Source organism: Lissotriton vulgaris, chromosome 4_1 (assembly GCF_964263255.1).
Source record: "Lissotriton vulgaris chromosome 4_1, aLisVul1.2, whole genome shotgun sequence".
In the NCBI taxonomy this organism is placed as follows: domain Eukaryota; kingdom Metazoa; phylum Chordata; class Amphibia; order Caudata; family Salamandridae; genus Lissotriton; species Lissotriton vulgaris.
In genome coordinates, this window is record NC_141691.1 from 312,146,885 (window position 1) to 312,159,078 (window position 12,194).

A 12,194-nucleotide genomic window follows, 5' to 3' on the forward strand; every position below is an offset into this window, starting at 1 on the left:
GATCTTAAAACCTTGCACTGGCTCCCGATCAAAAAGCGCATTGCTTTCAAAACGCTCACCATGCCATTCAAAGCCTTCCACGGTCTCGGCGCCAGATACCTTCAGAGAAGGATGAGCTTCTACACACCCTCCAGATCTCTGAGATCTTCCACTCAGGCCATGGCTGTCACGCCGGCGATTAGGCGTGCCCGGTGCGGCGGTTGCTCTTTTAAGCGCCTGGCACCCCAGATGTGGAATGCCCTTCCTCTCTCACTGAGAATGATTAACAATCTCCTTACTTTGAGAAAAAATCTTAAAACTCTTCTTTTCACTCAGTAACCCTTTCACTGCCCCCTTCCGCCTGACTGAGGATCTTCCAGCGCCGGGACACTCTTCGGAGTAGCCGTGCGCTACAGAAATCCACCGTATAACATAACATAACATAACATAACATAACATAACATAACAAGCTGCGGTCAGTTGTACGCCTTTCCGCCTTTACCACTTCTGCCCAGAGTGCTGAAGAAGATCAAGCTCGACCGGGCCCAAGTCATCCTTGTGGCTCCAGACTAGGCACGAGGATACTGGTATCCCGAGCTACTCAGCATGTCAGTCGATCCCCCGATTTGTCTGCCTCTTCGGGAGGACCTTCTGTCGCAGCAGCAGGGGTCGGTCCTCCACCCGAACCTGTCCAGTCTCCTCCTCCATGCGTGGAGATTGAGTGGCGGCAGTTTAGGCCATTTGACTTGCCTCCTGAAGTCTGTGACGTGATTCTGGCAGCCAGGCGTCCCTTCACAAAATCGGTATACACCTGCAGGTTGAACAAATTTGTGGCATGGTGCACAGCAACGGCTGTGGATCCACTTACTGCCCCCCTTTCAGAGGTTCTCCCCTTTCTTCTGTCTCTTGCCCAGCAGGGCTCTGCTCTGGGCACTATCAAAGGCTACCTCTCTGCCATTTCAGCCTTTTTGTGGCTTCCTTATCAGCCTTCTCTTTTCAAGTCCCCGGTTGTTAATAGATTCTTGAAAGGCATCACACACATGTTTCCTCCTGTTCCTTTTGTGATGCCTCAGTGGGACTTGAACCTTGTTCTAACCTATTTGATGTGCGCTCCTTTCGAGCCACATCACAATTGTCCTCTTCGTCTTCTAACTCTTAAGACTGCATTCCTGGTTGCCATCACCTCTGCCAGGAGAGTGAGTGAGCTCCAGGCTCTATCTTCTAAGCCTCCTTTCCTCTCTGTCCATCCGGACAAAGTTGTCTTGAGAACTTGTCCTTCTTTCCTGCCCAAGATGGTTACAGCCTTTCATATCGGGCAGTCCATCACCTTGCCCACCTTCTTTCCACCTCTGCATTCCTCGAAAGGGAGAGAGAGATTCCACCGTCTGGACCCAAAACGTGCGCTCTCGTTCTATCTAGACCGCACACGCCAGTTCCGGGTGGACGACCAGCTCTTTGTTGGTTATGATAGAGCAAGGTTTCACACTTAAAGTGACTTGCTCTTACTCAACCCTCTTGAGAATAATATTAATGGGTATACAGCAGGAATATCGACATGGAAATATCGACAAGCAGAAATATCGAGGTAAGAATATCGACTTTGTTAAATATCGATGAATCAAATATCGATGTAGTAAATATTGTTTGTTTAGAATAGCAGAAATATCGACATTGTTAAATATCGTTGTAGTAAATATAGTTGAGATAAATATCGATGTAAATAATATTGATATAATGTTTTTAGTGTTATATTTCGTTTATTATTTTGTAATTTGTATAATTATTTATATTTTAATTTTTTATGTGATTAATTAAAGTAAAATTATAATATTTTTAATACATTTTAGTAAATATTTTAGGAGTGGGTTATTGGTTTTATAGGGGATAAGGGTGGGTAGTAATTTAAGAAATGTATGTTACTTTATTTAAATTTAAAATTTCAGTGAAAAAATAATGAAATTTGAAATTTGAATTTTGAAAATGATTTATATATTTTTTAAAATATTATTAAATTAAGTGTGTGAATGTTTTAGTAGCGGGTTGTTGGTTATATAGGGGATAAGGATGGGTAGTAATTTAAAAATTGTGTGTTAATTGTTTCATAAAATTTACAATTATAATGAAAAAAATTGAAATTTAAAATTAGAAAATAATTAAAATATTTTAAAAATGTATATAAATTAAGTGTGTGAATGTTTTAGTAGCAGGTTGTTGGTTATATAAGGGGATAAGGGTGCGTAGTAATTTAAAAACTTGTATGTTAATTGTTTCATTAAATTCACAATTATAATGAAAAAAAATTGAAATTCAAAATTTAAAATTTGAAATTAGAAAATAATTAAAATATTTTAAAAATGTATATTAAATTAGGTGTGTGAATGTTTTAGTAGCGGGTTGTTGGTTATATAGGGGATAAGGGTGGGTAGTAATTAAAAAATTGTGTGTTAATTTTTTTATTTAATTTACAATTTTAATGAAAAATAAAATGAAATTCGAAATTTAAAATTTGTAATTAGAAATTAATTAATATATTATAAAAATGTATATTAAATTAAGTGTGTGAATGTTTTAGTTGTGGGTTGTTGGTTATATAGGGATAAGGGTGGGAAGTAATTTAAAAATTGTGTGTTTTTTTTTAAATTTACAATTTTAATGAAAAAAATAATGAAATTCGAAATTTAAAATTTGAAATTTGAAAATAATTTAAATAATTTAAAAATGTATATTAAATTAAGTGTGTGAATGTCTTAGTAGCGGGATGTTGGTTATATAGGGGATAATTGTGGGTAGTAATTTTACAATTGTGTGTTAATTTTTTTTAATTAAAAATTGTAATACAATATAATATACTTACGAAATATTAAATTAGTAAATCAAAATTTATTAAGATATTTGTAAAATTTATATTAAATTAAGTGTATGAAGATTTTAGTAGTGGGTTGTTGGTAATATAGGGGATAAGGGTGGGTAGTAATTTAAAAATGTGTGTGAACATTTTATAAATTTAACAAAATGTAAGAAAACTTTTTAATCTAAAATTTAAATTAGAAATTAGAAATTATGTGATATCATTTTAAAATTGATATTTTCTAAAATTAGTAAATGTTGTAGGAGTTGGTTGTTGTGTTTATAGGGGGTTAGGGTGAGTTAGTATAGTAAATTTTTATGGTTACCTGTCCAGCACTTTCCCTGAGTTATGTAGGATTTGGAGTTAGAATAGTAAATTATTATGGGTTACTGCCCAGCACTTTCCCTGAGTTATGTTTGATTTAGAGTTAGAATAGTAAATAATTATGGTTTACTGTCCAGCACTTTCCCTGAGTTATGTTGGATTTGCAGTTAGAATAGTAAATTATTATGGTTTACTGTCCAGCACTTTCACTGAGTTATGTTGGATGTGGAGTTAGAATAGTAAATTATTATGGTTTACTGTCCAGCACGTTCCCTGAGTTATGTTGGATTTGGAGTTAGAATAGTAAATTATTATGGTTTACTGTCCAGCACTTTCCCTGAGTTATGTTGGATTTGGAGTTAGAATAGAAAATTATTATGGTTTATTGTCCAGCACTTGCCCTGAGTTATGTTGGATTTGGAGTTAGAATAGTAAATTATTATGGTTTACTGTCCAGCAATTTCCCTGAGTTATGTTGGATTTGGAGTTAGAATAGTAAATTATTATGGTTTACTGTCCAGCACTTTCCCTGAGTTATGTAGGATTTGGAGTTAGAATAGTAAATAATTATGGTTTACTGTCCAGCACTTTCCCTGAGTTATGTTGGATTTGGAGTTAGAATAGTAAATTATTATGGTTTACTGTCCAGCACTTTCTCTGAGTTATGTTGGATTTGAAGTTAGAATAGTGAATTATTATGGTTTACTGTCCAGCACTTTCTCTGAGTAATGTTGGATTTGGAGTTAGAATAGTAAATAATTATTGTTTACTGTCCAGCACTTTCCCTGAGTTATGTTGGATTTGGAGTTAGAATAGTAATTTATTATGATTTATTGTCCATCACTTTCCCTGAGTTATGTTGGATTTGGATTTAGAATAGTAAATTATTATGGTTTACTGTCAAGCACTTTCCCTGAGTTATGTTGGATTTGGAGTTAGAAGGACCAGATTTGGCCCCCGGACCTGCACTGCCCTAGTGCGATGGGAGGCCCAGCTAAGAACTTGGGGGTCTGGTTCGGTCAGGACCTGAAGTTCTCGGACCATATTAAAAAATTGACCGGCATCTGCTTTGGTACCTTGCGAGCCTTGAGAAGATTTTTCCCTCTTCTTCCCAGGGCAGCCAAGGAGACTGTTCTTCGAGCCCTGATTTTGTCTCGGCTCTATTACGCTAATGCCTTATTTAGTGGCTTGCCTGCGTACATGGTTCATCGCCTTCAGGTGATACAAAACGCTGCAGTACGTCTGCTTTTCTCTCTTCCCAGGAGGTCGAGCGTGCGGAGCCACTTACGAAGTCTGCATTGGCTCCCAGTGCCACACCGAATCTTGTTTAAAATTCTTGTGTTGGCATTCAGAGCCGCTCATGGCCAGGAACCGACGTATTTGCAGAAACGGTTCTCATTTTATACTCCCAACCGTGCCCTACGATCGGCCAACCAATGCCAATTGGCCATTCCCAAATACAAATACACCCGATTGGGTGGCCAATCTATTTCATTCAAGGCAGCTTCTGCTTGGAATGCCCTCCCCCTGTTCCTTAGAGCCTCTCCGACCATTACTGTTTTTAAGAAAGAACTTAAGACTTATCTGTTTAATGCTCCACTCTAACAGATCTGTTCTTGATCTATCACTCTTGCTGTTAAATCACTCACCGCGCCAGGATACCCTGTGGTAATAGAGCGCGCTATAAAAGTTTTAATAATAATAGTAAATTATTATGGTTTACTGTCCAGCACTTTCCCTGAGTTATGTTGGATTTGGAGTTAGAATAGAACATTATTATGGTTTACTGTCTTGCACTTTCCCTGAGTTATGTTGGATTTGGAGTTAGAATAGTAAATTATTATGGTTTACTGTCCAGCACTTTCCCTGAGTTATGTTGGATTTGGAGTTAGAATAGTAAATTATTATGGTTGACTGTCCAGCACTTTTCCTGAGTTATGTTGGATTTGGAGTTAAAATAGTAAATTATTATGGTTTATTTACTTTAATAGTATTTGGAATTATAATACTGAAATATTTTATTTTAAAAAATGTTTATACAATATTAAAATTAAAAAATATTATTTTTTAATGAAATATTTTAAATATTCTGTAATATATTTTGAAGTATTTAAGATTATATTTAATAACATATGTATAAAAATCAATTACACATTTTTATAACATTTTTATTTATATCACATACATATACATTTATAAAGTACAATATTAATAAATTATTGTAAAATAAACAGTCTTTATTGTGTTACTTCTGTTTGTAGATAGTAACATTTAAACATTTTTCAAAAAATCATTTGTATTTAGTGATGTATAACATTGCATTATTTGTAACATATACATTGAAATATTTTATTAATTAGCATATTACATTTTATTTAATTGTAAACAAATTTAATATGTTAATTTACAAATATTTTGCAATTACAAAAGTATATACATAAATTTGTTAACATTTGTATATTAAAAATAAATAACATTTATTTTAATAAACATATTTTTAATATACTTTACTTTTTTCATTATATATTTTCACGTAAAAAAGTAATGTATATTTTACAATATTCATATGTTTATTTTAAACATTTAAAAAAGCATAAGAATTTTCTAACAAAAATTAGCATATTTTTTATAATTTTTTCATTCATTTTTATTGGGATTAAGTCCTATTTTTGTTTTAATTATGCTGCCATTTTGTTTTCTTTAGTTCACTTTTTAGACTATCTACATCGTTGTTTGGGTCATTTGTGAAGACGGAACCTCGCGGTTGGGAGCTTCTTCGTGTTTGTTAATGTAAGTTTTATTTTCATTACTTTTAAGTAACTTTTAATGAATTCTTTAGTTAGTAGTAGTGTATATGTGTTGCTATATGTCTTATTTAACTGTTTATGTAAAATGTACGTTTTATTAAAGTACGTTAGTGCTAGCGTACTTTGTTTACTATCTAATATGAATGTAATGGTAATGTTTTGCATTTAAGTATTACTTTATGTATTTTAGTACGTTTTATATGTTATTTATTGGCTTTGTGGGTTTATTATTTGTTTAGGGTGGGTTTTCTCTGTACTTTATTTACAGGTGCCCGTTTTGGTGACTAGATGGATTGCTCTCGTTTTTAGAGGAAATTGTTTATATACATTTCCTTATTTTTCGGGATTTTGGAGCGTTTATTATCGTGAATTATTTACAAGGTTCTTATGGTTCCGTTATCCAGAGGATTGCTACGTTGGAATCTTTTTATACAGTTGTATTTTTTGCATTTTGGGGGGTTTAATTTCACGATGTGGATTGCTTTTGGTTGGATTCGTTTTTAAAGCATCTGTTTCGGACAGATTCTACAGCTACAGAACCGTAAGTAATTATTTATTACATTTTTGGGGTGGTTTATGTTTATTGGTGGGTTTGTATTTTATTTAGTTAGATTATGTCTTGTGATAATAATTTCTATTTTACATTACATGACATAATTTAACTAATATAAAATAAAAAATGGTCTGTGTTATATATGGTTTTATGGTCTGCTATTTCTACTTTATTAAAGGATAGATTTTGCAATTAGGTCTATGTATTCTAGACCTTGGATACTTTGGTACATTCTTGTCTTTTGTTGGAGGTATTCATACATATTGTTTGTTTGCTTAGTTTTGGTCCTATTTTTGATAGAGATTCTTCAATTCTTAGCTCTTGGTAGCTTTGTTCTTTTTTGATGCATTGGATTAGTTTATGAAGTGTTGGTTGTGTTCTTCCTATTGTGGCTTGGAAGGCATTATGCCATCCTTCTACCGCGTTGTTGGTTTTGGCTTTTTGGGCTATAGTGCTAGCATAGACATTCCACCAGGGAGTTTGGAATTTAGGTTGTCTGCGGTGACCTGAACGATGTAATCTTCCTACCCAGGTGTCTTCAAAATAGTCTAAGAAGGGAGTTAATTTTTTTTCATTACTGCGGTAGAAAGGACTGTCAATTAATAAATTGTAGTAATTTGCCACTTCTGTTGTTGGGACGTATCCCAGTGCTGTTAGCTTTTTTATCTGGTAAGCAAAGTTGCTGTTTGTAGAGTATTCTATACTTAAGGTTGATTTTTGTAAGTGTCTCCATATACTGTGATTGTAGTGATAATAACACCCTTGTATTGAAGTGTGTGGGTATATTTTTAGTATAGCTTGTATCATAGCTATTTCAAAGTCTATTATGATTCTTTGTGGGTAGTAATTATCTGTTAAATCTTTGATTGTTGTTAAGATTTCTATGTAGGTTGAATTTGTTTTATTTGGCAGCAATGTATAAATTAAGGGGATATTAGTTTCCTGGTATTCACCGTGGATGGTGTAAAGTTGATAGAAAGTTTTTGGACACACTTTAAAAGTTCCGTCCATCATCCATGTTTCACACGATTTTAGTTTAATTGTAGTGCTTGTTTCTTGGGAACCTGTACTTGCTTCTCTAAGTGTTTCTAATGCTTCCCTTACTTCAACTTCAGTCACATTGGGTGGGTGGTTGTGCTCACGTACATTTACAACATTGTTATCTACAGTTGTAGCTCTACCATAGGATGCAGTTGAATAATATTTGCTACATTTCCAATGTGTTTTGTTATCCTTGACTTTTTCTTGGGTGTAGGTATAACCCATGTAGCTGAGCAGCATTATTTTCCTTTTTGAGATGTTATAAAAGTAGCTCCTTCTGCCATTTCTTGGGTAGATCTGTGAAGACATATGTATGTGTTTTTAGTAAATATGTAAAACATTTATTTCAATGTCTAGGTTTAAAAAGTAATTTAAAAAATGTACTTACAATGTTGTATTTTCAGTTATTTGGATGTCTTTAGTTCTTATATTTGGAGTTTCACTGTTGTAATTTCTGTAGTTGTGGTAGAGAATAGTAGTAATTAATAATATTGTTTGATACTTATTTGTTTCTCTTTACTGATCATTAATTTAAACTGTGAGTATACTTACTTGATTTTGTAGAAGCTGTTGTTTGCGTAGATGTAGCTTGGCAGATGAAGTTTGTTGATTCTGAAAAAATAAGTGTTTGTATTAGTTTTATGTTATATTTGTATATATTTGTAGCGCATACAATATATATATTTTTTTTAATTTTTAAAACCTTTATTTTCAAATAGTGCACACAGCTATTCAGCCATACATCCCGGAAGCTAGGCAGAAATATGAAAAGCAGTAAAATAGAGTGCAAAAACAAAATATCAGGACGAATGAAGGTTAAGTTTTTTTTTTTTAAGTTAAATGTATCAAAAGGAAAGGGGGAGGAAAAGTAGGGAAAGAGGCGCCGAAACGGGCGCTAGGAAGAAGGCAATGAAACCAATATGCAGTGAGGCCTATGCAAGGAGCCGGTCAGGCACAATGACCACAATTATAATCAGAACATTAGAGATACGCAGGACGATGGGAGAAGGAAACCCAGGATAACGGAGATATCTAACCGTCAGTTGGAAGCATGGGCTATGGGGACAAGTGTTCATCCCGTGGAGCGGGTTCTGGGGGCATGCAAATGTCACCCCTATATTCATTCCAAGCCCCCCACAGGTTCTGCCATTTTTTAGGTTTACCCCTGGCAACATATACAGTCTTTTCCCGGAACATACACCAATCCATATTGGCCTTCCACTGTACCACCTTCGGGGCCGTAGCTGCTCCCCACATCTGTGCAATATCCCGCTTCGCAACCATATTCCCAAGGGTCACCCATTGGGTCTGGGCAGTGTTGTAGTCTGTCGGGCCCCAAATATTTAAGAGGCATCTTCGGGCCAAAACCGAGCTTCGCCAACACTGCCCACAGGTAACTCCATTCAAGGGAGTCAAAAGCCATCGTGGAATCCAACGACGCCAGAACAGCTGGCTCCTCAAGCATGTGGGCCCTAGCCAGGGCTCCGTGGAGTCTCCGAAGGTTAAGAACGGTGTTGCGGTGTGGAATAAAGCCCGACTGGTCCGGGTGCACTAAGTCGCCAATTGCGCCAATCAGTCGGTTGGCGAGTAATTTGGCTAGAATCTTAGGCTCCGCGTTTAATAGAGAGATGGGGCGATATGATCGGCACAAATCTCTTGGCTTCCCTTCCTTATGGATAACCACGATGGTGGCCAACCTCTGATCGTGGGGAAGCATGCCTACCTCCCGCGCCTCCAGGAACATGTTCCGTAAGTGCGGGGAAACTACATCCGGCTTGATTTTGTAAAGCTCCACAGGGATACCATTAGGGCCAGGCACTTTGCCAGACCTTAGGGAGCGAATGGCGAGGGCAATCTCGTCTGCAGTAATGTCCCTGTCCAGGTCGTCACGGTCTATCTCTGACAGGCACGGGAGATCGATATCTACCAGGAAAGCGCACGAGTCGGCCTCAGACCGGTCCGAGGCCGAAGTGTAAATGCCCCGAAAGTAGTCCGAGAACGACCCAACGATTGCACTCGGGTCAGTGACCAGTAAGCCGTCGTCACCCAACACCTCCGGAACAACGTGACTGGCTCTCTCCTTCCCGTCAAGCCAGGCCAGGAGTTTGCCCGCCTTGTCACCGACGTCGTAAATCCTACCCTGTTGCTCTCTACCCATGACAACAGCAGCGTCGGAGGCCAGATCGCGGTATTCCAGTTGCTTAAGAGAGAGGGTATGGAGCAGCTCAGGCGTAGGGCCCGCCTCCAATTGAGAGTCCAGCTCCATGATCTCTGCCTCAATGCGCACCATGTCGGCGTCTCTGTTCCTACGGACGTCCGCTATGAGGGCAAAGGCCTCACCTCGCAGGACCGTCTTAAACGCCTCCCATAGGGTGGCGGCTGATGTAACCGACCCAGCATTCTCATTGAAATACAACTCAATGGCCTTGGCCAGGAGCCCGCGCGTCTTTGGATTCCGAAAGTACCATGGATTGACCACCACGGACCGCTCGGTAACTGCAATGTCGAAATCGAAGGACACCCACACCGGGGAATGGTCCGAGATGCCCCTCGCCAAAAGGCGGGCCTCCGAGATAGCCGGCGCGTGGGCCGCCAAGGTTAGGACATAGTCTATTTTCGAGAGGCTACCATGTGCTCCAGAATGAAACGAGTATTGGTTTAGGGTGGGATGCATGAGTCTCCAGCAGTCGACCAATCCCATAGTATCAAGGAAGTTTGGCAGCCATAATTGCGAACTACGAAGGTCTCTAGGCGGATGTCTGTCCAAGGTCCCAGAGCAGACCGAGTTGAAGTCACCACCCACAATAAGTAACCCCGCAGGCAGTTTACAAAATGGCGCTTCCAAGGTCCTGAAAAGTGTTGTTTTGCAGCCCCGGGGGAACATAAACCGAAACTATGATCAAAGCACGTCCCTCCCACCGCCCCGTGACGGCAGCATACCGCCCCCTCTCGTCCACAATAGTGGAGTCAATCTCAAAAGGGAGAGACGTGCGCACCATAACACCTGCCCCCCGGGACCCCGAAGAGAACCCTGAGTGAGCCACCATTTTGAAACCCTTCCTGTTGAGCGCACGGCACGTATTCCCCACCAAGTGTGTCTCCTGTAACAGAACAGCATATTTCTTTTGAACAATTGCCACTCCTCTCTTAATGCGATCACCCAAGCCATTAACATTCCAACACAGAATTTTTAATTTCCTACCCCCCATCGTCGGATCTCAGGGCTCCGCCGACCCCAGTCGACCCCACCGATGCATTAGATGAACCAAAGCATACAATACATTGCCTAGAAAAAGGAAGAAAGAAACGAGAAAAGCACACAAAACCAACCCACATACCACCCCCCACCCTGCACCCCTGCATTAGACTAAAAAGCCCCCCCAACCAGCAGTGTGCCTGTCGCCCCATAAACTAAGCTACAAGAAGACCCTAGAGGAGAAAGGAGAACACGTAGTCCCCCCCCGTCACCCTCCATGTAAGGGAAGGATAGTCTCAATAAAGTGCAACAGCTTGGCATTATAGGTCATAGTCAACAGGTACACCAACCGACAAAGTTAGCGTGATAAGTACTACTCCTGATGATCGGGCCTCCCTAGGCACCTTCGGAATGTTCCTCCTGCTCCTCGCGTCGGTGCGGCAAAGTGTCCAGCCAGTCACTCGCAGCCTCAGGCATGTCGAAGAACATAGCGCGGCTATCGCGTTCAATATGCAGTTTAGCGGGGAATATCATGGAATATTTCAGCCCCATGTCCCTGAGGCGCCGTTTCACTCCCGCAAAACTCTGACGCTGTCTCTGAACAGCCCTGGTAAAGTCCGGGTTGAAGTTATCATCCGCGTTCTGGAACTTGAGGGGTCCATGTCGCCTCGAAGCCTGTAGGATCGCATCTCGATCTCTAAAGTTGAATAAGCGGGCGATGATGGGTCTAGGTGCGACACCCGTCTTCGGAGGACCACCCGGTATTCTGTGGGCCCGCTCGACCGAGAAGAAGTGGCTGAGGCCCGCCGGGGCCAAATGAGTCTTAATCAGTTCCTCGACAAAGAGGTCGGTGGCCGAGTCCTCTGCACCCTCCGGTACTTCAATAATGCGCACATTTTGCCGCCTGGCACGTCCCTCAAAGTCCTCCAGCCGCCTAGAGAACAGGTAATTGATCGACCTCAAATTCCGGACCTCCGTCTGCAGGTCCGAGACATCGGTCGTGAGGCTAGCAGTCTTAATATCAAGCGATTTCACTCTGTCGTTTGTTTTACCAAGGTCAGCCCTAATCAGGTTGAGGTCGATCGCCAGGGTATCCACTTTGTGTGCCAGGACCTCGTGCTGCTTATGCATCTCCGTCCTGATGCCAGCGATAGCCCCCATAATGTCCCGGAGTGTAGGCTCAGACCCCTCTGGCGAGCGCGCACGTAGAGAGTCTTTGGATTGAGCGGCAGCAGTTGGCGAAGTTCTTTGCTGGGCGTACCGGTCGATCTTGTTGGTCTGAGGTTGGACCGTCTTCCTGCTGGCCTGATTCGCCGTTCTATCAGGATCGCCCCTGCCAGCCATGTTGGATCTAGACAGAACAATGGGTAGCACTATGAGATCACTCCAGGCACTCAAACAAACGCGGAGCGTAGCTACCACGAATGCCCAGTCAGCGAGAGGCCA